The sequence below is a fragment of the Lepisosteus platostomus genome, chromosome 5 (assembly GCF_059453375.1).
Source record: "Lepisosteus platostomus isolate fLepPlt1 chromosome 5, fLepPlt1.hap1, whole genome shotgun sequence".
Lineage (NCBI taxonomy): Eukaryota > Metazoa > Chordata > Actinopteri > Semionotiformes > Lepisosteidae > Lepisosteus > Lepisosteus platostomus.
In genome coordinates this window covers 63,717,050-63,742,710 of record NC_142615.1, presented here as the reverse complement: position 1 = coordinate 63,742,710, position 25,661 = coordinate 63,717,050, and the positions used below count along the sequence as shown (strand labels likewise).

Sequence of the window (25,661 nt, the reverse complement as noted above, 5' to 3'; positions counted from 1 at the left end):
CAAAGCTGAGGGACCCCAGTCTGTGCTGGACCGAAGCTGAGGGACTCCAGACTGTGCTGGACTGAAGCTGAGGGACCCCAGTCTGGACCGAAGCTGAGAGACCCCAGTCTGTGCTGGGCAGAAGCTGAGGGACACCAGTCTGGACTGAAGCTGAGGGACCCCAGTCTGTGCTGGACCGAAGCTGAGGGACCCCAGACTGTGCTGGACCGAAGCTGAGGGACCCCAGACTGTGCTGGACCGAAGCTGAGGGACCCCAGACTGGGCTGCACTGGAGCTGAGGGACACCAGACTGGACTGGATTGCACTGGAGCTGAGGGGCCCCATACTGGACTGGACCAGAGCTGAGGGGCCCCAGACTGGACTGGACCGGAGCTGAGGGACCCCAGACTGGACTGGACCAGAGCTGAGGGACCCCAGATCCCAGTCTGGACTGAAGCTGAGGGACCCCAGTCTGGACTGAAGCTGAGGGACCCCAGACCCCAGTCTGGACTGAAGCTGAGGGACCCCAGACTGGACTGTGGAAAACTTTCACATTATCTCCACCTGAGTCCTCAGATCGTCTGCACGACCTTGTATTATTAAGTATTATTTTAAGGTCCTGTGATGATCGTAAGATGGGGGGGGGGGGGGTGTCCCTTGACATTAATCTGTATTGTAATTTTTGTTCTTTTGTTAAGCATCATTAAAATGTTTTTTAAAAAAAGCTTTTGGTTTTTTCCCTCCCCCCCCGAAACGAACAAACAGAGTCTGTCTTTCTCTTTCATCCCGGAGAGTTTGTGGTTGATGGATTGAGGCCGAGAGCCCTCGTTGTCGGCGTGCCACCAGTTAGCGGGGCTAAAGCAGGGGGGGCATCGTGTCCAATACTCCTTGAAACGAGACAGATTTCAAGCCACCTCCGTCTGAAGAGAAGGAAGTTGACCACGAACTCCAGGGTGTCCTAGGAAGCTCTTTAGCCATCATTTGCCCAGCAGCCATCTCACCCTGCAGCTCCCAGCTAGCAGCCCCCTCCCCACTGGAGCCCAGCAGGTAGAAGCCTGGTCAGTACCTGGAGGGGAGACTCCTGGGAAAAACTGAGGTTGCTGCTGGGAGAGGTGTGAGTGGGGCCAGCAGGGGGCGCTTTCACCCTGCGGTCTGTGTGGGTCCTGATGCCCCAGTATAGTGACGGGGGACACTGGACTGTAAACAGGCGCCGTCCTTCGGATAAGACGTCAAACCGAGGTCCTGACTCTCTGTGCTCATTAACAATCCCAGGGTGTTTCTGGAGAGGAGTAGGGGTGTTACCCCAGTGTCCTGGCCTGATTCCCCCCCTGGTCTTGACCCATCATGGCCTCCTTATCACCCCCCCTCTCTGAACTGGCTCCATCCCTCTGCTCTCCTCCCCACTGAGAGCTGCTGTGTGCTGAGCGGACTGGAGCATCATCCACGTGGGGGCTGCACACTGGGGGGGCTGGAGGGGATCCCCCTGACCTGGGAAGAGCTCTGAGTGGAGAGTCCAGACGGATTAATTATTATTATTATTATTCGTGCTGCACTGGGCTTCAGTCCTGGTAGTGAGAGGGGGATCTGTGATCAGTACAGATACTTATGACTGTATAATAATACACGATAGAAATGGAAAACAGGGTAGCGCTGTAGTCTCTTCGAAACGTTTTGAACTGCCAGAAGAAGTTTTCACAACCCGGACTCGTGAAGGTACAGGTCTTCTCCCTTCGTCCGGAGTAAGGTGAGAGGTTATCCCCTCGGGGCGCAGTATCCCCGATGCACCCCCCCACCACCACCCAAAACGACACACACTTCTGTGACGATTGGGAGACCCCGGTTCGATCAGCCCCTGCGGTGTAGGAAACGACCCGCTGGAGAGAACACGCAGACTCCACACAGAAGGGTCACCTCGGCATTTATTCCAACAGCAAAACACCAGAGAGAAACGGGTCTCCGAAAGATGAGCGCACACCGGGAAAAACACTACGGGGTCATTACAAATGGGAATAGGAGTTCTTTTTTTCTTTTCCGGACGTCAGTTGTATCGTGTCCTGGTGATTTCTCCCGTTTCGAACGGAGTTCAATGTCACGTTTCTACTTTATTAGAGAGAGGCACTGAACTTTGGGGAACGTGACATCCACCCAGTATTACTAGTAGGTTGATAAATATAAATGTTCTTTTTCCCCCCGTATGATACCTCGCGAAATATAACGATGGCCAACTCCTTAAGTCGAAATTTAAACCCTTCTCACGCTACAAGACAGTCCGTCAACATCGCTGCGGCCCGAAGCGCGACCTTCGGTATGACGTTGGCGGAAGGGGGTAGGGTAAGTACGTCACAGCCGGGGGAAGCCCCTATCACGTGAGAGGGGTGCGGCGGGCGACGAGCCCCCGGGGGCGAAGAGAAGTTGATTTGCGTGGGGTGTGGAAACACTACACGACCGGGCAAGCGAGATGTTTTTTTTTTTGTTTTGTTTTTTCAGAACATCAGAACAACCGCAGAGATGACCATCGATCCACTCCGGACGTTTCCTTTTTTGTCCTTTTTGGCCTCCAAAATAAAAAAAAAAAACTGGGATCCATCGTGGCGTTGCCAAATTAAAACGTCAACCACTTTTCGGGCTTTCGTGCTGTCCATGATGAAACCGTCATGGTTGTGTAAGGATACCTTACGTCACAGACCGGCGGCGCTCGGACGTGAGGAGTGTCGTTACGTTTTTGAAACGGGCACGTCAGACAAGATCTCTGACAAGATCTCTGAAAAACCCAAACCTGTAAGATTCAATTTCAATTCAGTTTTTTTTATATAGCGCCTTTCACAACAAGAATGCCCCAAGGCCCCGAACAAAGGAGTTGTTCCACACCCCCGCCACCCTCTGTGTACAGTAGAGCCCCCTGTACTGACTGGAGGAGCTCACCCAGCTGTGTCTGGAGAGAAGCCGGGGTATCGGCTTCAACCACAGGGCTGGGCGGCTTGTTCCCCACCCCCACCCCCTTCTGTGTACAGAAGAGCCTCCTGTCCTGACTCCAGTAGGAAATGTCACCTGGAGGCAACACACCGGCTTCTTTTAACAGATCACCTCGGGAATCGGGAACAACGGAGCTGTGTGCGGACGTCTGTACGGAGGGGTTCAGCGCGGAAGGGCTCCGGGCTCGGGTCTGGACCCGGAGGGGGGGGAGACTGTCTGTGTGGAGTCTGCATGTTCTCCCTGTGTCCTTCGGGTCCAAAGACAGGCTTTTGGGCTAATTGGCTTCTGGGAAAACTGGCCCTGGTGTGTGTGTGTCCTGTGATGGAGTGCTGTCCTGTCCAGGGTGTGTGAGTGAGTGTGTGTTTGTCATGTGATGGACTGGTTCCTGTCCAGGTTGTGTGAGTGTGTGTGTCTGAGTGTCCTGTGAGGGACTGGTGTCCTATCCAGGTTGTGTGTGTGTGTCCTGTGAGGGACTGGTGTCCTGTCCAGGGTGTGTGAGTATGTGTGTGTCCTGTGATGGACTGGTGTCCTATCTAGGGTGTGTGTATGTCCTGTGATGGACTGGTGTCCTGTCCAGGGTGTGTGAGTGAGTGTGTGTGTCTGTGTGTCCTGTGATGGACAGATGGTACCAAGCCTGGACACCCATGAGACACTGGCTTCCTCAGAAGACTCTCACGGAGGGCACACTGTCCCTAACCCGGGTCCAGAAGAAACTACCGTGATCTATAATTCCTGCGCCTCGGAAGGGTTTATGACGTCTATGTCCGGCGCCCGCGCCCGTGGACCGGCGGTTTGGCGTCGCGCTCCGCAGCTCGAGCTTCGGTGCGAGGCAGGGCGGGAGGGAGTCGATGTGGCCTCGGCGCCATCTTTGCTGGTGAGTCAATTGTGACCGTTGCGGTACAACAAACCATCAATCAAGCTTTTCCCACCCCGTCCAGTATTTCTGTCGCGGCCCACGTCCCTTACAATCGACAATCTATAAAAAAAACAGTAGCCCTTCGCAACATTACACGCCATTTTTTTTTATTTTAAACGTCCGCTAGATACGCAGGTGGCTCGATACCTGTCTTATCCTCGCCGGCGTCTTTATACCGGCAAGTGAATTTTATTTGGGGTCCCTCAGAATTGTGACAGAAATGTCAGTGAACCACAATAAAAAACGAAACTTTTTTTTAAAGGCGGTGAATGGATTTTTTGAGTAACCGTGTAGCGACTAACGTAAGGAAAAAAAAGTTGTCTTTCCCTACGAAGACGTTTTGGTACAGGACTTTCTTTAAATATCAGTTGTGCATAGCGTTTTACAAAAAGTTGATGATGATCTTGGAGATAATTGCAAAGGAAAATTGAGATAACTACCAAAACATTACGTGTGAAACGACAGGACAGAACTTTGAACCCACAAAGAAACAAAGGTATGAAATATTGCCTCGTCATGGGGGGTTGATAATTGTAGTAAGTGTTCCTAATTTTCGTAAAGAAATGTATATTATGGGAGTCACACGTGAGATTTAGTGTATATACGTTTCATATTGTGCATATATACGGGGTTAAAAAGTGGAATGAGTATGATTATAAACTCGTGTGTCCTATAATCAGATAATTTTTGAACAAGCTTTGATTAGACAGGTGAAAAACAACATCAGATCCTTTTTTTTAATATATTCTCACGTCTGAATATCAGCTTCTCCCCTCTGGCCAACATTTCAGGGCTCCCAGGTGTAGATCCCAAATTGAAACAAATATTAATTTGTTACCCAGTTAAACAGTTAATAGAAGTGAGTGACCAGGGTAAATAAAGGTGGGTCAGTGTAAACTGTTTATTCTGGACCAGACTTCGTCATGTGTGATATGTCATGACTTCTTATATTAAGTTTTATCTTTATATTTAGTTCTACATGTGTAATAGATGCGATGTGTGTCCATAAAAAGGTTTCTCCAGGGGAAAATCAAGTTGGTTTTAAAACCGTGTTTCCTTTTTAGGGTACGTTTGCATTCCAAGTGTGGGGTTTTTGCCTTTTTATCATATTTTGGATGTGAATCCGTGGTATTTTTGCTGAGACAAGTTGCCTTTCTTATACGCGGAGGGATCTGCTCGTGAGATGTCCGCTTGGTCCATTTCTGAGCTCAGTATAAGGTGTAGAAAGCATGACTGTCATCATAACCCGCATCTCACCCAGGTGTGGAATAATGTTGTGACTATTGCTTCAGCAATAACATGCTGATTGCATGTTTCTAGATGGGTATAACAGAGATCTCAACTACTGAGGGGCCTTATTAATAAAGTCTCCACAGCCGAAGCGCTGTATCTCTTTTCAGCTGGCGATAAACCTTTCCTCGATCCTTTGCGGACTTGTAAAACTGTTCCTGATCAGAATAAAAAACGCTCACGCTAATACACAAGCACGCGTGTCTCGCCAAAGCTGACAAATAGACAGACGGACAAGCCGCACTGCACGTGTGAACAGGGGAATGAGCGAGCGAGCGGGGATAGGGCGCCTCCTGCGCTTAAAGGCTTACAGCACCTGGTATTCCCAGGCGGTCTCCCATCCAAGTACTAACCAGGCCCATCCCTGTTTAGCTTCCACGATCAGACGAGATCAGGCGTGCTCAAGGGGGTGTGGCCGTAAGCAAGAGCAAGGCTCGCTGGCACCCTTCTTATTGAGAGGACAGCTCCGTCACCTCTTTTACGACGCTGCTTTTTTTCCCTTGCGTTTTTCTCTTCTTCCCACGTTCTCTCTCTTCACTGCCTTCGTCCCCGCTCTATTTCACTGCAGCCTTTCACTCTTGCTTCCTTCCAATGAGGACGGAGCTGCGGGAGAAAGGGCGCTATAGAGGATCGCTGTGGAGAGCTGCTGCTGTGCTTTGACATCTGAGCTCTGTGGAAAACGATCTCAATACAATTCTGAAAAACGCGACTCTCCGAACGCCAGCCGAACAAGTCTCCACAGCCGAAGCGCTGTGTCTCTTTTCAGCTGGCGATAAACCTTTCCTCGATCCTTTGCGGACTTGTAAAACTGTTCCTGATCAGAATATAAAACGCTCACGCTAATTCACAAGCACCCGTGTCTCGCCAAAGCTGACAAATAAACAGACGGACAAGCCGCACTGCACGTGTGAACAGGGGAATGAGCGAGCGAGCGGGGATAGGGCGTCTCCTGCGCTTAAAAGCTTACAGCACCTGGTATTCCCAGGCGGTCTCCCATCCAAGTACTAACCAGGCCCATCCCTGTTTAGCTTCCGAGATCAGACGAGATCAGGTGTGCTCAAGGGGGTGTGGCCATAAGCGAGAGCAAGGCTCGCTGGCACCCTTCTTATTGAGAGGACAGCTCCGTCACCTCTTACGACGCTGCTTGTTTTCCCTTGCGTTTTTCTCTTCTTCCCACGTTCTCTCTCTTCACTGCCTTCGTCCCCGCTCTATTTCACTTCAGCCTTTCACTCTTCCTTCCTTCCAATGAGGACGGAGCTGCGGGAGAAAGGGCGCTATAGAGGATCGCTGTGGAGAGCTGCTGCTGTGCTTTGACATCTGAGCTCTGTGGAAAACGATCTCAATACAATTCTGAAAAACGCGACTCTCCGAACGCCAGCCGAACAAGTCTCCACAGCCGAAGCGCTGTGTCTCTTTTCAGCTGGCGATAAACCTTTCCTCGATCCTTTGCGGACTTGTAAAACTGTTCCTGATCAGAATAAAAAACGCTCACGCTAATACACAAGCACCCGTGTATCGCCAAAGCTGACAAATAAACAGACGGACAAGCCGCACTGCACGTGTGAACAGGGGAATGAGCGAGCGAGCGGGGATAGGGCGCCTCCTGCGCTTAAAAGCTTACAGCACCTGGTATTCCCAGGCGGTCTCCCATCCAAGTACTAACCAGGCCCATCCCTGTTTAGCTTCCGAGATCAGACGAGATCAGGCGTGCTCAAGGGGGTGTGGCCGTAAGCGAGAGCAAGGCTCGCTGGCACCCTTCTTATTGAGAGGACAGCTCCGTCACCTCTTTTACGACGCTGCTTTTTTTCCCTTGCGTTTTTCTCTTCTTCCCACGTTCTCTCTCTTCACTGCCTTCGTCCCCGCTCTATTTCACTTCAGCCTTTCACTCTTGCTTCCTTCCAATGAGGACGGAGCTGCGGGAGAAAGGGCGCTATAGAGGATCGCTGTGGAGAGCTGCTGCTGTGCTTTGACATCTGAGCTCTGTGGAAAACGATCTCAATACTATTCTGAAAAACGCGACTCCCCGAACGTCAGCCGAACAAGTCTCCACAGCCGAAGCGCTGTGTCTCTTTTCAGCTGGCGATAAACCTTTCCTCGATCCTTTGCGGACTTGTAAAACTGTTCCTGATCAGAATAAAAAACGCTCACGCTAATACACAAGCACCCGTGTCTCGCCAAAGCTGACAATTAAACAGACGGACAAGCCGCACTGCACGTGTGAACAGGGGAATGAGCGAGCGAGCGGGGATAGGGCGCCTCCTGCGCTTAAAAGCTTACAGCACCTGGTATTCCCAGGCGGTCTCCCATCCAAGTACTAACCAGGCCCATCCCTGTTTAGCTTCCGAGATCAGACGAGATCAGGCGTGCTCAAGGGGGTGTGGCCGTAAGCGAGAGCAAGGCTCGCTGGCACCCTTCTTATTGAGAGGACAGCTCCGTCACCTCTTTTACGACGCTGCTTTTTTTCCCTTGCGTTTTTCTCTTCTTCCCACGTTCTCTCTCTTCACTGCCTTCGTCCCCGCTCTATTTCACTTCAGCCTTTCACTCTTGCTTCCTTCCAATGAGGACGGAGCTGCGGGAGAAAGGGCGCTATAGAGGATCGCTGTGGAGAGCTGCTGCTGTACTTTGACATCTGAGCTCTGTGGAAAACGATCTCAATACAATTCTGAAAAACGCGACTCTCCGAACGCCAGCCGAACAAGTCTCCACAGCCGAAGCGCTGTGTCTCTTTTCAGCTGGCGATAAACCTTTCCTCGATCCTTTGCGGACTTGTAAAACTGTTCCTGATCAGAATAAAAAACGCTCACGCTAATACACAAGCACGCGTGTCTCGCCAAAGCTGACAAATAGACAGACGGACAAGCCGCACTGCACGTGTGAACAGGGGAATGAGCGAGCGAGTGGGGATAGGGCGCCTCCTGCGCTTAAAGGCTTACAGCACCTGGTATTCCCAGGCGGTCTCCCATCCAAGTACTAACCAGGCCCATCCCTGTTTAGCTTCCACGATCAGACGAGATCAGGCGTGCTCAAGGGGGTGTGGCCGTAAGCAAGAGCAAGGCTCGCTGGCACCCTTCTTAGTGAGAGGACAGCTCCGTCACCTCTTTTACGACGCTGCTTTTTTTCCCTTGCGTTTTTCTCTTCTTCCCACGTTCTCTCTCTTCACTGCCTTCGTCCCCGCTCTATTTCACTGCAGCCTTTCACTCTTGCTTCCTTCCAATGAGGACGGAGCTGCGGGAGAAAGGGCGCTATAGAGGATCGCTGTGGAGAGCTGCTGCTGTGCTTTGACATCTGAGCTCTGTGGAAAACGATCTCAATACAATTCTGAAAAACGCGACTCTCCGAACGCCAGCCGAACAAGTCTCCACAGCCGAAGCGCTGTGTCTCTTTTCAGCTGGCGATAAACCTTTCCTCGATCCTTTGCGGACTTGTAAAACTGTTCCTGATCAGAATATAAAACGCTCACGCTAATTCACAAGCACCCGTGTCTCGCCAAAGCTGACAAATAAACAGACGGACAAGCCGCACTGCACGTGTGAACAGGGGAATGAGCGAGCGAGTGGGGATAGGACGCCTCCTGCGCTTAAAAGCTTACAGCACCTGGTATTCCCAGGCGGTCTCCCATCCAAGTACTAACCAGGCCCATCCCTGTTTAGCTTCCGAGATCAGACGAGATCAGGCGTGCTCAAGGGTGTGTGGCCGTAAGCGAGAGCAAGGCTCACTGGCACCCTTCTTATTGAGAGGACAGCTCCGTCACCTCTTTTACGACGCTGCTTTTTTTTCCTTGCGTTTTTCTCTTCTTCCCACGTTCTCTCTCTTCACTGCCTTCGTCCCCGCTCTATTTCACTTCAGCCTTTCACTCTTGCTTCCTTCCAATGAGGATGGAGCAGCGGGAGAAAGGGCGCTATAGAGGATCGCTGTGGAGAGCTGCTGCTGTGCTTTGACATCTGAGCTCTGTGGAAAACGATCTCAATACAATTCTGAAAAACGCGACTCTCCGAACGCCAGCCGAACAAGTCTCCGCAGCCGAAGCGCTGTGTCTCTTTTCAGCTGGCGATAAACCTTTCCTCGATCCTTTGCGGACTTGTTAAACTGTTCCTGATCAGAATAAAAAATGCTCACGCTAATACACAAGCACCCGTGTCTCGCCAAAGCTGACAAATAAACAGACGGACAAGCCGCACTGCACGTGTGAACAGGGGAGTGAGCGAGCGAGCGGGGATAGGGCGCCTCCTGCGCTTAAAAGCTTTCTGAATTCTGAGTACGTACGGGATCCTCGGCCTTGCGCTTATAACAAAGTCCAAGTCCCTTTGCAGACAACAGCAGTTGTCACATGATTGTCTCTGAGGATGTGCGACAATGGCCAAGGAGAGCACCGATCTGAGCTTGCGCTCACTTTTTGACCAAGACACAGATGTGTGCTGATTGGTTGAGAGTTTGGCAGGCATTGGAGACCCATGTGGTATTACCACGCCCTGCCAGTCCCTGATTGGTTGATCAAGGTGAGATATGAGTCACTTACTCTTGACACTTAGGAATGCAGTCCAGATGTCCATTTGGCACTCCCTAGACAGATAGGCGCCAATGGATGACCATTGATCATGATAGCCAGGTTTAGCTAAGTGCATCCCCATCTGGGAGCTGTCCCTTATCAAAAGAAAACATCTTAAATCAGCCTGCATGAATACTTTCTCTGTGGCTGCACCACAGAGATGGAAGGTGAGATGGGGCCTCATTTAGGACAGAATACCACCGCCTAATTCTGTCTTATTAACAAGCATTGCCGCTACAACGGCAACTCTCCTGTCAAACTTCCTCCTGACGTGTTTGACAGGATCTGGGCCGTGGTGAACAGTGGGAAAGACGCCCTGTGGAGAGTGAGGAACATGGGGCTGTTCAAAGGCAATGAGGTCCCAGTCAAGGCAGCAGGTAGCCTGGCCCTGTTCATCACCCGAGAGAACTATTACCTCAGAGATCTGTGGAGAGAAGGGAGGGAGGAAGCAGAAAATCATCTGTGGGAAATAGAGAGCATAGGTCAATATCTCAAGAAACTGTGAAAAACATTATCATGTTTAAGTAAAGAATGTGATTTACACCAGAAAAAAAGAAATTGTTGCTATGTAACTGGTACCGTGTCAAAATGTAATGAGATGTGATCATATATACTGTTTTAAGTATGTATATTAATGTAAAGCTTTCTAATTTGTGATGTCCTGTATTTTTTTGTGAAAAGAAAATAAAGTTCTTAAAAAATCGGTTCACCCAGGGCGAGGCTCGGCCATTGCACTCCGGCTGTGCTGACCCCTGCGAATTCCCCAAATGTGGGAATCTCGACCGCATTATTTCTGGTAGTGGGGGACTGCGTTCGCGCTCTCCCCTGATGTGCTTGGTCCAATATCGGATACGGAAGAGTTACGACACCACGTGCTGCGTTAGGATCCCAGTTCGAAAGCCACTGCTGGTTCCCGGTTTCTTTTAGTTAGAGGTCCGGAGAAACATTTCAAGCTGGTTACACTACTCCTTCCGGACATTCATTCCCTTTTCAAAGTCAGTCGTTTTGCTGTAGTCTGCATTATTTAGGCTGATTATCGAGGTTAGCCTTTATTTGGTCATGGGGGCCTCGGTACTGTATGCTAATTCTCAAGACAGTTTCACCCGTTTTCTGATTGCTAGGTTCTGTACCAGTGCAGACATGTCAAACAGTGAATGGCTGTACCTCTATTGTATCCGTGCTCAATGAATGAAATCAGTAATAAATGAATATATGTATAGTTATACGATAAACAAGTGGTTTATCGACTCATCTTCATTTGCAGATTTAGAGGCAGCTTCGATATTCGTTTTACAAACGTTTTTTTTTTTTTTATATGGGTCACACACATGCCATAGCAACAAAACATCTCTAGAGATGAGGCTATAGATCACCTTTCCATCCTCCAGGTTTTCCTCCCAAAGCCTACGGCACCAACGGCGACCCCTGCTGGCCGAGAGAGCAAAAGCTTGCAGCGCCTGGTATTCCCAGGAAGTCTCCCATCCAAGTATTAACCAGGCCCAACCCTGCTTAGCTTGCAAGATCAGACGAGATTGGGCACATTCAGGGTGGTGTGGCCGCAAGCGCAAGCCATGGCGCCTAACTCGCTACTTGAAACTGTGTGTGGCTGGGGCTCTGTGCCCCCCGAGTTGGACTGAAGGATCGTTCGTGTGCAACTCTTTGGAAAGGAGCCTCTTTCCAAATTGCATTGCGTACCTGGATGTTGGCGAATGTGTTCCCTTGTGTTGGCTTGTCCTGCACTGGAGGAGAACAAACAAACTGCACGGAGGAGCACAAGGCAAGTCTTCACAAGACAAAAACCTCCAGTGCACAGCACTCTGAAAACATTTCTGGGCTGTCGCGTGTTTATTTCAGCACATAAAGCGCACCGGTCCAACACGTCGGCCGGGCGCGCGGTGCCTCCGCCCTCCTGTGGCCTTGCGGCGTCAGAGCAAGAGGCTCCTTCTCGCTGCCTTTCCGCTGTGTTGCAGAGCCCCGAGAGGGAACCTGGAGCGCACACTTTGTGGGGGGCGCTCTGCCCCCGGTCTCTTGCGCGAGTACTAAATCTCACGGCGCCAGCTAGCGGCCAGGAGACAAATACAATATCGCGGGACAGGGGGGCCTCGTCATTGATTGTTACATATGAGACGGGGATTAGGAGGAGACCCCGACTGATTGGTAAAGGGGAACACTAAAAGACCGACAAATGACTCGTTCCCACCGGAGCTGAATGTACCTGCATGTGCCGTGTCGTCTACTTCCCCCGCCCCGCTGTGTTTGCTGTATTGTCTTTGAAGCCGGCCCCCGAGACGAGACGGGCTGTTCCTGTGCCCCAATTAACACTTTACAGGTGCCATTCCCCGGCATTGTGGCCATTGTCGGTGGTCACACGCGATAAGATGAGGTGGAGAAGAGCGGGGCATGCCCAGCGCGAGACATTCAAGGAGGGGGCTGTGCGAGGTGAGGTGCGACACGCCGGAGCCCCGACGCTGCTAATGCGGAGCACTTGTTGAACTGGCATTGAAAGGACGTGTGCGCACGGAGCGAGCCTTCCCTGCGGCGGAGAGTGGAAACTTTCTCCCCGCGCTACAGGAGTTGTGTGCGCTGCAGCGGTGCCGAGAGAACAGCACAGAAGACAGCAGGCTCTGGAGAGCGGGTAAGAGATGGAGCCTTGTGGGCAGGCGAGCAGGCCCGTTTTTTGGAAATTGCTGAAAAGGCTCCGGTGTTTGTTCGGTGTGTGGCAGGCGCACGACGCGAGCTTGCGTAGCGATCTGCCGGTCTGCTGTTATGCAAATGAGGCCAAATTGCGTCCCGGGAAATGCTGCGAATGTGCATTGGTGACTGCAGATGTGTAGGAAACGGCACTCTCGTTTTCTCGTTTTGCCCACCCAAATTGAGCACGGATACAATAGAGGTACAGCCATTCACTGTTTGACATGTGTGCACTGGAGGTTTTTGTCTTGTGAAGACTTGCCTTGTGCTCCTCCGAGCAGTTTGTTTGTTCTCCTCCAGTGCGGGACAAGCCAACACAAGGGAGCACATTCGCCAACATCCAGGTACGCAATGCAATTTGGAAAGCAGCTCCTTTCCAAAGAGTTGCACACGAACGATACTTCAGTCAAGCTCGGGGGGCACGGAACCCCAGCCACACACAGCTTCAAGTAGCGAGTCAGGTGCTATTACTTTCGCCTGCGGCCACACCACCCTGAACGCGTCTGATCTCTGAAGCTAAGTAGGGTCAGGCCTGGTTAGTGCTTGCATGGGAGACTGCTTGGGAATACCAGGTGCTGCAAGCTTTTGCTCTCTCGGCCAGCAGGGGTCACCGTTGGTGCCTTAGGCTTTGGGAAGAAAACCTGGAGGATGGAAAGGTGATCTATAGCCTCATTTCTAGAGATGTTTTGTTGCTATGGCATGAGTGTGACCCATATAAAAAAAAACCCATTTGTAAAACGAATATCGAATCTGCCTCTAAATCTGCAAATGAAGATGAGTCGATAAACCACTTGTTTTTCGTATAACTATACATATATTCATTTATTGCTGATTTTATTAATTGAGCAGGGATACAATAGAGGTACAGCCATTCACTGTTTGACATGTCTGCACTGGTACAGAACCTAGCAATCAGAAAACGGGTGAAACTGTCTTGAGAATTAGCATACAGTACCGAGGCCCCCATGACCAAATAAAGGCTAACCTCGATAATCAGCCTAAATAATGCAGACTACAGCAAAACGACTGACTTTGAAAAGGGAATGAATGTCCGGAAGGAGTAGTGCAACGAGCTTGAAATGCTTCTCCGGACCTCTAACTAAAAGAAACCGAGAACCAGCAGTGGAATCGACTCCCTTCGAACTGGGATCGTATCGCAGCTCATGGTGTCGTAACTCTTCCGTATCCGATATTGGACCAAGCACATCAGGGGAGAGCGCGAACGCAGTCCCCCACTACCAGAAATTATGCAGTCGAGATTCCCACATTTGGGGAATTCGCAGGGGTCAGCACAGCCGGAGTGCAATGGCCGAGCCTCGCCCTGGGTGAACCGATTTCGATTTTTATGAACTTTATTTTCTTTTCACAAAAAAAATACAGGACATCACAAATTAGAAAGCTTCACATTAATATACATACTTAAAACAGTATATATGATCACATCTCATTACATTTTGACACGGTACCAGTTAAATAGCAACAATTTCTTTTTTTCTGGTTCAAATCACATTCTTTACTTAAACATGATAATGTTTTTCACAGTTTCTTGAGATATTGACCTATGCTCTCTATTTCCCACAGATTTTCTGCTTCGTAGCTTCGTAGCAATATCTGGGACAGACTTCCCCCCTGAGGGTAGCGGCCTGTACATTATTTCCCTTCTGAGTCTTTCCTGCTTCCCACCCCATAGAAATTGAAACATCAATCTCCTCAGCGCCGCCGCAACACGGTGTTGGATTGGGAAGGTAGAAGCCAGAAAATTCAAGACAGGCAAGAGCTCGGCTTTGATGACCAGCACCTTCCCTGTCATGGTGAGGTCTCGGTCCTTCCATTGCATCAGTTTTTTGTTTAAGATTGGCAATTTGTTCTGCCAATTTACTGTTCCTATCTCTTCTCCAAAATACACCCCCAGGACCTTAATTCTCTTCTCTTGCAGCCTGAGATCATGTCCTTCTTTTGGCTCCCTCCAGTTCTGATAAAAAATCTCACTCTTAGATTTGTTAATTTTTGCAGAGGAAGCCAAAGAGAACTGATCACAACACTGCAGTGCTCTGCTAATTGAGGCATTGTCAGAGAGGAGGAGGGTGACGTCATCCATGTATAGAGACGTCTTTACCTCCGTTTCTTTCACAGCGCCGTGCACCTTTTCATTGCTCTCGCTTTCAGAGCCTCCGCACAGCACACGAAAAAAAATCAATATCAGGACGCGCATTGAAGTGAAAGCAGGAAACATGCACTGTGCAGATCCCTCCACATTAAGAGGTGAGTGGGTCTGTTTGATGCACAAAGAATGCTTTGAAAAGCGTCAAAAGCAAGTCATTCCAAGTTGGTCGTTTGTGTTTTCCATTCACATGCGAAATGCTGAAATGATCTCTCGGCTCCTCGGTTTTCATTTCTGCTCCATAAAGGAATCACAGCACGCGTCGGCTTCCAGCATGGTGGGTCGGGATATGATGCCGGGGGTCGGAGAGAGCGATGTCTTCCTCGTTAGTATAGTGGTGATTATCCCCACCTGTCACGCGGGAGACCGGGGTACATCAGGACGCGCATTGAAGTGAAAGCAGGAAGCGCTGCGACATGCACTGTGCACACTAAGAGGTGAGTGGGTCTGTTCAATCACAGCGCTAGGCGAATCCCCAAACAGTATGCATGGCGACAAAAGGAGCCAGTTTGTTTCTGCTTGGTTTTGAACCAGGGACCTGTCGCGTGTGAGGCAAACGTGATAACCACAACACTACGGAAACGGTGGGAAGCTGTGCCCAGTGGCCCAGTGTTGAGCTTCGCCAATGCGATTCAGCAGCTTCCAGTGCCTTTATTGGAGTGCGCTGATGGACCTTGCTCATTCTCCAGAGACCAGCACGCTTTTCATGGACAGAGCAGGAAAGGCGGTGCCACATTCTACAGCCCTCTCCACGCAATCGACAAAATCGGGCTACTGAAGTGGAGAAAATCTCCTCTCCAGAAAGTGCAAATATCATCTTGGAGAGTATAAATCCTCTTGCCGAAGGTCAGCACTGTCTACGAGAGTACCCCTCCCACCTCCTGCAGGTTTCTGAGCTGCAGCAATGATCAGTTCGTCTCACATGCGAGAAGTCTTCAGGTGGAAACAAGAGCCCCCTCTTCTCGCACATTTTGCACATGTTTGAGTGGTTTTAATGCGGCTCTTTCGTACATGGTGCTGATCTTTTGGAAAGCAGGAGCAGGTGACTCCTGTCACACGAGAGAGCACAGCCTTTTCCACCCCCAGCGTGTGTTTTGGTAACTTGCCATGATCGTATAGTGGTCAGTACTTTGCGTTGTGGTCACAACAACCTCGGTTCGAATCTGGGTCACGGCAGAATAGGGGCGTCTGCCTGTACTACTTGCACGAATGAAGGCAAAAAAAAAGCCAATCGATGTGAACGAACGGCACTTTACAGAGGAGCGCTGCCTGAGTGGATTGTTGATGAGGCCACTCTGACATCTTCTGTTTTCTTCAATGACTTACTCAGTGAAAATATTCCAGGCGATCTTGTCACTGTACTCCACGTAGATGATCTAAATGAATTCACAGTAGAGTACAGGACACACAGTGAGGAGCTCACGCAGTCAGTACTCTTGAATACGACAAGAGGAAAGGCACACTGCACATCTGTGGAACAGATTTAGCTTAATTGGCTTAGCTGGCTAAAGCACCTGTCTAGTAAACAGGAGATCCTGGGTCCGATTCCCAGCGGTGCCTTTCTTCATGTCTTACTGTACAGAGTTTATCGTTATAGGCAAATCCCATGCCTTTTAATTTACGTGAATGCAAGTGTTCGTTTCCTTTCTGCAACAACTTGTTTTTAAAGAAATCTATACAGCTTGCGAAAGATGAAAGACAAATGTTGAACCCATGCGCCCAAAGAACCTGGAGCCTTAAGCCAGCACCTTAGACTGCTCAGCCACACTACCCGCTGTGCCTTGTCTCTTTGTCTCATTACTTGCCTGGAGGAAGCCGGGTGGCTCTTGCTCTTTTCGTCCAACTTCGTGGCGTTATGACTGTGGAACCGACTGCACCTGCTTTTTCTGAGATGCTTCCCCTCTCATGGTGAGATCTCGACTTCTTTAACATAAAGTTTTTCTGTGGAGCAGGCTTCAGACCTCTGCGTACAGCACCCTTGATCTCATTTTTTTTACAGCAGCTGCATCCGGAAAATTGTGCTTTTTACTTTTTATTTGTACAACAAAAATACATACAATACAAACAAGAGCACATATAACGTATCAAGAAAATCGCCAGGGGTTCATGCTATAATACAATTACATTTTATGAAACACGATTGCACAAGGTAAATAAGAAAAGGTCCGCACACCCAGTGGGCAGTGATTCGTCGAATATACTATATATCACATTTCTTTGAAAAAATAAAACATTTCCCTGGGTCAGAGATTAAATAAAACTTCACTCGCACCAAACAAATTTATATTTCTAAATATCACAACATGATCGAATTTAAGTCATTTTAATAACAATGAATAGTCACCTATGCATTGCAATATAAACATTTATATTGATTTAAATCGCGTTTAAATCGCCTTTATTTAAAACCCATAAATAAAGCTGATAGTGTTTAGACTTTTAATTATTTAAAACTGTATTATAGCAGCACAATGCACAATGCAACGTAAATCGCTATCTTTGTCTTCTGCGTAATAATGTTCACCTCTCTGTCCAGCAAATTAACAATAGTAATAATAATGAACTTTATTGTATATGGCGCCTTTAAAGGTGGCTCCTCAAAGCGCTTTACAGGATAAAAACAATAACAACATTACTGTTAGGCTGGGCAAACGATTTTTTTTTTAAAGAAATACAAAATGAGATATAATGATGTGTTCCGGCTTAGACATTAACGAAGAGCATAACAAAGGTCATAAAGGTCATAAACTATATTAATTTTGGAACATCAACATATTATGTAAACTGTATGTTGCTGTTATTGGTATTTTAAAGAAAAAAATACTGTAAAATCCTGGGTTCGGTACAATGATTCAGGCATTCATGTGAAGGACAACAGAGCTTTCACTGGCTCAAAAAGACAAAAAGAATAACGGACACAGCGCGAGCCTGCATTCTCTCCTCAGCCGTCCACACCACACTTTTCCCTGGGTCAGATTTTAAATAAAACTTCACTTGCACCAAACAAATTACCACACACTGAACACTGAACATGTTAACCCAAATATGTCTCACAATACTTTTATGGTACATTACTTTGCTAAAATGTATTTAAAAATAAAAACGATTACAAACGCCAGCAGAGAGAGAGACAAACACACAGTTCTTCATTGTCAAAAAGTAATTGTTTTTTACTTTTTCAGCACCCAGACAAACGTAAACGCGTTATTAATGAAATGTTTTTATTCATTCTTAATCAAACTCACAAGTTGTCATCTGCTGTTGAAGCTCTGTGAGACTAGACTCACACATGGCTAGACTTGACTCGGCTCTGGCTTTCCCATCTATACCGATGCACTGCAAGTACAACCCCCCTCTCTGCGGGAGTGCTGGCTGTGACGAATTACACCTGTTTCACAGGTATTTTCAAAGTAGAAGGGGGCGAGATTTCCAGCAAAAGACACCTCCCCCCCTTCAAAACCCAGTAAGTACAGTACTTACTAGTTAAGAAAGCTAGGCTCCTCAATGAAATCGCTTTAACATGCTAATGCATTGGTGTATTGGAGTAAGTAAAAAGACAAGGGACATTCTTCCTCCCCCTACATTCTCAGAGTAGAATAGAATTTTCCTTTGACAAAACAAGGCTCGCCAGATAATGTGAATCGAAACCTGTTTTTCTAGCTTTTAAAGTCGTGCAATGTGTAAGCAGGAACACATCATTATTTCTTACATATGAAAAATACATAATATAGCTCCCAAACAAACACAAACGTGTTTTTAATAAAATGCTTTTGTTCACTCATAATCTGACAATTTCAGGAAGACTAAGGAAGGACTAAGGAAATTGTCATCTGTTGTTGAAGCTCTGTGAGCTCGGTGACTTTGAGACCACTTGTTTTCCCAGGTTGTTTGAATCGCCACAATTCAGATAGAGAAAAAAGAGCTGACTGACAAGATTTAACATGTGGCTGTCAATGTTGGATTAAAAAAAACACGTTGCCCGATGTTAGTTGCATTGATTGAAAAATAATTTTAGTTCGAGAGACTGGATAAGTAATTCAAGTGTTTTTTTTTAACTTCCTGAAAAACAAGTAATAAAACTAAATTCAATTTAAAGGTCTTTATTAACATGACAGATGGGTGCAATCAGTGTTGGGTATTTACTTTGTAATCTGTATTGCTTGGTGATGCCACTTTTAAAGGTGATATATAAAATCAAGGCTTTAACTTGCTTTAACTCTGCAAGTCTGAGTTCTTGTGTCCGTCCTATCTGAGACCGAAAGTATTACAATATGTATCTTTATAGCAGGTGGTGTACAGCTTTTTAGTATAGATTACACTTTTCTAAAATGTACTTAAAAAATAAAAACGATTACAATCTAATCTTTCCACGTTTGATCCCAAGATCCCAAGAAAAATAAATCTAAACGGGGAGAAAGCTATGCTGAAAGTTTATTAAGATACTTAGAAGACTACACAGCCCAATTTATGTTGCATTTGTCTGATTGTGAGGCGAAACAGCCCTACACAGCCCTGTCGCAGTACACAAATATAATCATATCGTTATTAATTTCTTTAGATACGCAATTCCATATTATATTAGCAGAAAAGCTTAAAACTGCCACTATTTCACATGTTAGTTAAAGACTTCGATGCTTAAAATGTTTAGGGAGAAATCGAATTTTCTTTAAAGTACTGATTCCTGGAATCTGACTGGCTGACAGCCTTCTGAAGTAGTTCCATAATATCTGGTATACGGAAAAGAAAGTGTTGAGAAAAAAAGCCTGGATTCTCATGTATCTGATACAAGTATCTTTTAATACAGTCTTTGATGTGCTCTTGAGGATCCTTGTGATATTTTGAGCCCTGGTTGAATGATAAGTGTTGCAGTTTAAATAATTTTCGTAGTTAGAAATTATGAAACGCTCTGTTAAAAGCAAGGGAGTTTTTATGTCCGTTGCAGTAAAAGAAAATGCCTGACAAAGTAGGGCTTGGACAGATTCCAAGTGCTTGTACAAATGTGCTTAAGAAATTATCCACGAAATGCTGTGGTGTTTGTCAAAGAAAAAACTAAAAGTATTTTCGTTTAAAATGACGGTTAGAAAGAATGTGGACCAGTATAATACTTTGAGTTTACAGCTTGTCCAAAGTCATTCATTATTAATACTATTAGTAATATCTTCGGTAAAGGCTTTGATGCATAAATATTTCTGATAAAGGTAGGTTGTGTACTTTTGTCCAACTTTTGTCCAAGCTCAAATGCTGTACATGAGAGGTTCCAGCATGACCTCAAATGACGCGATACACTGCGTGATACTGCATGATACTGCGTTTTAATGTGACACGCCCACCGGGGTATACCACGAAATACCCCACCCATTTTGAATGGCTGCATCTGTGTATACGTCGCTGCGACGTATTATCAACATCTAATTGCAACCGTAAAATCGACAACATTAATAAACGCATATATAACGTCGAAAACACATCTAACACAGTGCCTGAGGCTTTTTACTATATATATCGTGGGTGCTGCAACTAGGAGTATACAGCCATCTGCACAGTGTACGAAGTAAATCATTTATGTAGTAATTAATTAATTTACTATATGTATTACTGTATTTTCTATATTTATTACTATATGTACTATATTTATTTTACACGTGTAAATAAATTAATGTTTGGCCATTGACAAAGTACAACTATTTTTTTATTACAAGTTAAGTAAATCCTTTTGCCCAAAACTGAAGGGGCGACACTCCTCCCTCCCCCCGTGACACCAGGCCTGTCCCCATCCTATTCCATAATGTCATTATATATAATACCTTACAACAGTGACCGTTTCCTTACTAACTGCATGCGTTAAAATTGCACATCAGCTCATAGTAGGGGGCACATAGCTGCGATGTATTATCAATGTTAAATTTCAACCATAATATCGACAACATTAATAAACGCATACGTTGTGGTATATTTTCCGGTTATATACCACAATGCATTGCTAGTATTCGTTGGTCACCATTTTGGACACGTTTTTCAATCGTAGAAGAAATCCGCAAATATCTCAGCAATCCTCTTTTGACGAGTAAGTATAAATAATAATAATAATACTATCTGAATACATACAGATCTTACTTAATATTATTTTGATTAAAATAGTACGTTAATAAGCAAAAAATGGCACATAAAAATAGTGTGAAGGGGAAGATGACACAAAATCGTTTTGCCGTTTCTCTAATTATTCTTATTCTATGTTGTACTTTCAAACTTTGGGTACTCTTTAATTAGGACAGACTTTATTGCTCAACTGCTATGATGCAAGCCAAATTTTATACGTTTATTATAGCTTTGAGCTTAGTTAACCTTAATGGTTCATTTTTGAGATTATACTAAAGAAGATATTAATCATCATTTATTTGGGTAGTAATATTATATAATTTTCTCCTAGCTGCGGTGCTGAAGTCCCACCCTACCTTTAAAGAAATAAAGGAACACACAATGTGTTACTTGAAGAATGCATATGCAAGGCAGGGGGCCAGGAGATCTGGACACTGAAAATAATAGGTTTCTGGTTCTAACTGTTAGGACAATTAGACAGGGTTTGCAAATGGTGGACAAAAATCGTCTTAACTTTCATTGTAATATTTTTTTTCTTGGAAATATAGAAGTTGTACATTTTAAAATCTGTATTGTAATGTATAATAGGCCTCTACCCATATATGTATAATAGTCCTCTAAAATTATCCGTATAATAGACTTCTAACCATATACGTATAATAGACCTCTAAAATTATCCGTATAATAGACTTCTAACCATATACGTATAATAGTCCTCTAAAGTTATCCTGAACTCCAATCATATATGTATAATAGTGCTCTAAATTTATCCGTATAATAGAACTCCAACCATTTATGTATAATGAACACCTTATCATAGACGTATAACAATAGACATATATTAGAATTTCATTAAAGACGAATTGCGGACCACATTTAGACGTCTAAGGTATGCGTTTAATAGACGTATATTATACGTCTTTTGCCCACTGGGCCGTCGTCCATGTGACTGGATATAAAAATAACTGATTCATTTTTAACCGGTCTCTGGAAGCTTAGATGTGACTATTTTTCCTTCCTTATTTCTTCATTCCCATGAATTTACTCTGTATTAGAGGAAACGCGAAAGTGGGAAACTGCAGACATTCTTCGTGAGTGGTGGATTGTGGTCAGTGAGCATCTGCACATCTCTAAGTCAGTTCCACAAGCTGTTCTGTTGGGGATGTAGCTCAATGGTAGAGTGCATGCTTTGCATGTATGAGGTCCTGTGTTCAATCCCTGGCATCTCCAAGTGTTTCATATTACTGTGCTCACATCGCAATCTTCTGTTGTGTGAGAACTCCTTGTCTGTGTTTATAGAGAGCTAGGTTTACACAATTAAATTTAGACACACTCGAAGTGCTACAGTGTTCTCTCCTGTTTTAAATGTAACTCCAAAACATTGCGTTCTGTTCTTCACACTTGTCATGGCTTTTGCAGAAAACACCCTTTGAATTTCTTGAGAGATCATTCAGCGAGTGAGTCCTTCCTCTGGACTCCGCACTAAGCTGAAAGCTGCACAAACTCCTCATTGCATGTCCTGTACTCTTACAAGCGCTCTCGTGTAGATGTGGAGCACAGTTATAAGGACACTTTGAACTTTTTCCGTTTGAAACGGAAAATGCAAATGATCATGAAAAGTATTGATCGTATAAAATATCCATGGTACAACTCGAGAAAGAACTGAAGGACTACACAACAACTTTTGATGATTACAAGTTACTTTAAGAAATACAACCATCCGCACATGGGCTTGGATCCTGAACGCTTAAGTTGAAAGAGCAAAAGCGAAGGATGACCTGTAAACTCTCTTCATTGTCTTAAAGTTTATAAAATAAAATAATATCTTACTTTCTTAATAATTTCTTACTGTTTATAGACGATTTATTGAATTTTTGCAAAATCTCATTTACAAACTTTTTTCTGTTAAATTGTTATTCACATACTCGAATGTAGATAAACGTTATTGTCTTCCGGGTGTGTGCCCATTTCTCAAAAAAAATATTTGTTAGTCTGTTGGGAGGCTGCACAAGGTGTTTAGAGATAGAACATCTAAAAGACAGGCTTTCTAAGCTTAACATCAAGGCAGTTTTCTCAACAGAAATGCTCTTTGGCACTTTCAGCTTTACTTTGGGAACATTGCCGAGATCACTTTCTGAGCCAATGCACGTGATAGTGTGCCGGCAAGTACATTTAATATTGGCTGTGTTAGCGAGCTGCTTTTCCCTTTGAAACTTTTACTTCTTCATGCTGAATCATTGGCAGGGGTAAAGCTAATTAAATCTTTTCGCATAGCGCTCCATCAGAAAATACTTTCTCCTTTGTCAAAACGGGCACAGAAAGTTTTATAAGGGCAGCCTGTTTTGCACCGTCTAAATAACCGACAGTATGCGAATAAGCTTTTTAATAACAGTATTTACAATATAACCCATGTTCAAAAATGCTTTTAGCTTCTTTTAGTCTAAGAAACAGGGGTGTTTTAGCGGATTGTGGTCTTCAATTAGTAAACGCTGGAGTGTTTCCCCGCTTGTGAACAGATCTGGCTCCATTTAAACAGAATCCTGCTCAGCTCCTGCTTTCACTGCAACTTTTGAATTGAGCCCAAAGCGATAAGCAAGCTGAATTATCAAAGCTCATTAGGTACTAGAGATCATGGTATGTTATCAGGTAAATGCAGTCCCATGTATCCTCCGTAATTTCGAGTAAATACCAAAACACACCATCCACGACCCACAGCGGGAATAAGCAGGACTTGGTTGTTCAGAGCGTGAGGCAACTATCGCCAAGAGGGGGGTTTGATCCTCGCTCTCGCTACTATTTGAAATGCCAAAGACGCGTAATAGAGATTTTTGCAGATGTTTTTTTATGCTCCACTATACATTACAATAATGAAAACAAATCAATTAGAAATATGCAATACAACGTCGGTTCCCGAAAATAAAATCTGTTTTACACAGACATCATTGCTTTTGAGATAATCCAGATTGTGAAGACAACTGCGCCCTAGCTCTGGAAAATATTACTCAAAGGTTGGAAAGTACAACACGTTTGTACGTTTGACGTTTACAACATGTAACATGGCACTTCTCCAGCAAAGCAACTCAGGTTGGTGAACTACTGGTGTATTCAATACACCTCCATTCATCCATCACTTGTCAGGATGGTTGAGTGTTCTAAAGCACCATTCAAAGCGCTTTACAGGTAATGGGGACTCCCCTCCACCACCACCAAAGCACCATGATCAAAGACTTGTGTTTTTCTAGCTCTCATGGGTATTCTTGTCTCTAGATCGAGGTTTTGGTTCAAATCCCACTCCTACCAGCTACTCTTTTTCCCTGTTACATTTTCCCATCTTGATGTGCTTGCTGACAATGACAGGAGGAGGAAAATGGAGAAACTGCTTAGCAGACACATGATGGGCAGGAAGATTCATGAACTATTAGATGTGATTAGCAGAAAGTCAACTATAAATAGACTTTGTGCATTAAGAACTGTTTGTGTTGCCTGTAATCTAGGTAAGATTTTCGGTAAGGTATGCATTCAAATGTGAAAGACTATAATAATATAAAACCAGGAGAAGACTTATTAAAACATACTGTTTTCCTTGCGGTTTCTAATGTATTTTATTAAATGGGGGCTTTGTGAAATCAACTTTTAGCCTCTTGGAATGCAGTCACTCTCCCCGGTCTAAATACCATTATGTAAAATTAGGAAGCAGCAGTATTTTGATAAAGTGCGGTCTTCCTTTATCACAGTAACACAACAGTAAACAGTAAACGCTCAGGTGTTTATAATTACTCGGGAGCAGATCACCCTCAATTTAGAAAAAACCTTTGCTCGTCCCTTGCTTTCACAGCGATATCTGAATCGAGCCCCATAGCGTTAAGAAAGCTAAATTACACAAAGCTCATATGACATTGGGAGTCACTGTACCCTATCACGTCCTGCTTGCACTGTCCTACTAAAAGATTAGAGGGATCAGAAAGGACACAAACAACCCATGAATCGACGATTTTGAACTTAAGGGTCGCAAGCTCTACCGACTGCGCCTCTTGTTCCTCTATTACAACAGTAAAATTACTAGGGTTGATTCAACATAAAGTAAGCTGACCCCACTCCCAGCGACGGCACGGTGGCCAAGTGGTAAGGCGTCGGTCTCGTAAACCGAAGATCGCGGGTCCGAATCCCGTCTGTGCCTTTTTCATTCACCGCCACGTTCCTTTATCTAAGTCTACAAGTAACATGGAAACGTCTCCTCTTGTTACTCTTTCTGTGGAAGTGCACAGTTTCCTGTTAAAGCCAAAACGTATTGCGGAAATCTAATATATTGTAACGCTTACGGCCGACAGGCACTGTGTAAGAGCCGGCGTACCAGAGCAGGTGACGTCACCGCCCTTCCCTGTGATAGCAGGACTACAGCTACTGGGTTGTAGAGAGATATCTCTTTAGCTCACGGGTCTAGGTCGCTGCAGAGAGACGCGGAAGTCCCGGGTTCGAGCCCCAGACGGTGCAGGGGCCGACCAGATGCGGCAAGGGCGCCTGCCTGAGCCCCCGTAGCGTTACAATATGAAATTTGTTTAGAACTTGATTGTCTATTCAAAGAGAAAAACGAGAAAACCTCTTTATCAGAAGTGGGATTGGAACAAAATCCCCAGGGGAAACTGCGACCTGAACGCAACACCTTAGACCTCCAGCCAACTTGCCTCTGGCGTTTATATTGAATTATATGTTTTATTTCTTTTTACTCGTTGATAAGAAAAAAAGTGAAATCATGTAATTAGGGAAATTTCTTTTTTTTCATGTGGAAAACTAGCACAAGCAAATGTAAAGTTCAGAGCAGCACTCAATAAAAACGATCAGAAACCGAAAGCGCTACTTATGCGGATCAATACATTCCCATACCAGTTGTTCTGCAGAAGAAATAAGAAGAGCCAAACTCAAACTCAAAGGCATATTTCTAATTGGTTTATTTTCCTGATTGCAATGTATTGTGAAGCATAAAACCCAGCTGCATCAATCTCTATTACGCG

At 45.6% G+C, this 25,661-nt stretch overlaps 7 non-coding genes and 4 pseudogenes across 7 annotated transcripts; 3 read left to right on the top strand and 8 right to left on the bottom strand.

The window, feature by feature from the left end:
* Positions 1-5,462: 5,462 nt before the first annotated feature.
* LOC148671036 (5S ribosomal RNA) lies at positions 5,463-5,581 on the bottom strand (annotated as a pseudogene).
* A 537-nt stretch (positions 5,582-6,118) lies between these two features.
* On the bottom strand, positions 6,119-6,237 carry LOC148671035 (5S ribosomal RNA). Its single transcript, XR_015937190.1, has one exon. It is a non-coding gene; the product is annotated as a 5S ribosomal RNA (ribosomal RNA).
* A 535-nt stretch (positions 6,238-6,772) lies between these two features.
* On the bottom strand, positions 6,773-6,891 carry LOC148671034 (5S ribosomal RNA). The gene has a single exon (XR_015937893.1). It is a non-coding gene; the product is annotated as a 5S ribosomal RNA (ribosomal RNA).
* A 537-nt stretch (positions 6,892-7,428) lies between these two features.
* LOC148671033 (5S ribosomal RNA) lies at positions 7,429-7,547 on the bottom strand. Its single transcript, XR_015937892.1, has one exon. It is a non-coding gene; the product is annotated as a 5S ribosomal RNA (ribosomal RNA).
* A 537-nt stretch (positions 7,548-8,084) lies between these two features.
* Positions 8,085-8,203, bottom strand: LOC148671032 (5S ribosomal RNA; annotated as a pseudogene).
* Positions 8,204-8,740: 537 nt separating this feature from the next.
* LOC148671031 (5S ribosomal RNA) lies at positions 8,741-8,859 on the bottom strand (annotated as a pseudogene).
* Positions 8,860-10,367: 1,508 nt separating this feature from the next.
* LOC148671030 (U1 spliceosomal RNA) lies at positions 10,368-10,532 on the top strand. Its single transcript, XR_015938300.1, has one exon. It is a non-coding gene; the product is annotated as a U1 spliceosomal RNA (small nuclear RNA).
* Positions 10,533-11,149: 617 nt separating this feature from the next.
* Positions 11,150-11,268, bottom strand: LOC148671029 (5S ribosomal RNA; annotated as a pseudogene).
* Positions 11,269-13,602: 2,334 nt separating this feature from the next.
* On the bottom strand, positions 13,603-13,773 carry LOC148671028 (U1 spliceosomal RNA). Its single transcript, XR_015937409.1, has one exon. It is a non-coding gene; the product is annotated as a U1 spliceosomal RNA (small nuclear RNA).
* Positions 13,774-21,810: 8,037 nt separating this feature from the next.
* Positions 21,811-21,882, top strand: trnaa-ugc (transfer RNA alanine (anticodon UGC)). The gene has a single exon. It is a non-coding gene; the product is annotated as a tRNA-Ala (tRNA).
* Positions 21,883-24,757: 2,875 nt separating this feature from the next.
* trnat-cgu (transfer RNA threonine (anticodon CGU)) lies at positions 24,758-24,829 on the top strand. The gene has a single exon. It is a non-coding gene; the product is annotated as a tRNA-Thr (tRNA).
* The last annotated feature ends 832 nt before the right edge of the window (positions 24,830-25,661 follow it).